This window comes from Sinocyclocheilus rhinocerous, unplaced genomic scaffold (genome assembly GCF_001515625.1).
Source record: "Sinocyclocheilus rhinocerous isolate Xijiao unplaced genomic scaffold, SAMN03320098_v1.1 scaffold3462, whole genome shotgun sequence".
In the NCBI taxonomy this organism is placed as follows: domain Eukaryota; kingdom Metazoa; phylum Chordata; class Actinopteri; order Cypriniformes; family Cyprinidae; genus Sinocyclocheilus; species Sinocyclocheilus rhinocerous.
Window position 1 is genome coordinate 10,245 of NW_015645518.1, and position 864 is coordinate 11,108.

An 864-nucleotide genomic window follows, 5' to 3' on the forward strand; every position below is an offset into this window, starting at 1 on the left:
TACCGCTGCTTAGTGTGGCTTAATAATTGTCTTCACACCTGTGTAAAGAAAGGCCTTCATAGCATAGAGCTGCTGCTCAAAAGAGGCCACTCAGACAAATATCTTCTTTTGTGTTCCACAGAAAAAAGCCACACAGGTTTGAAATGGCACGAGTGTGGGTTAGGATTTGATCAAATAATGACTGCACTTTCATTTTTGCATCAACTTCAACTTTAGTGACTGTCTTCATGCTTCTTGGCTGCAAAGTCTTTGTAGTGTTGAGTTCCTCCTCAACATAAAGCCAATTGAACAATTGTGAAAAAGATAGTGACTGCGCCCCCCCAGTTTCAAGCTGGGGACCTTTCACGCGTGAGGCAAATGAGATAACCACTACACAACGGAAACCTGCAACAAGGAGCGTGTCTAAACTTTCCATCACACGCTTCTTGGAGCACAACTCAAACTACAGATTGCATTGTGCTCTTCAATCTGCAAATACCTTCTATATTTATCAGCAAACCAAGCATTTTTTCCAGTCCTCTGTGGGAATCCTCAGTGGTCGTTTCTTTTGTGCACTTTAATTTTTGCATCAACTTCAACTTTAGTGACTGTCTTCATGCTTCTTGGCTGCAAAGTCTTTGTAGTGTTGAGTTCCTCCTCAACAGAAAGCCAATTGAACAATTGTGAAAAAGAGAGTGACTGCTCCCACCCAGTTTCAAGCTGGGGACCTTTCACGTGTGAGGCAAACGTGATAACCACTACACTACGGAAACCTGTCTGCAGGGAACAGACCGAAATCTTTAGGGCCCAGTTTAAATCTGGGGACATTTCACGTGTGAAGCAAACGTGATAACCACTACACTACGGAAACCTGTCTGCAGGGAA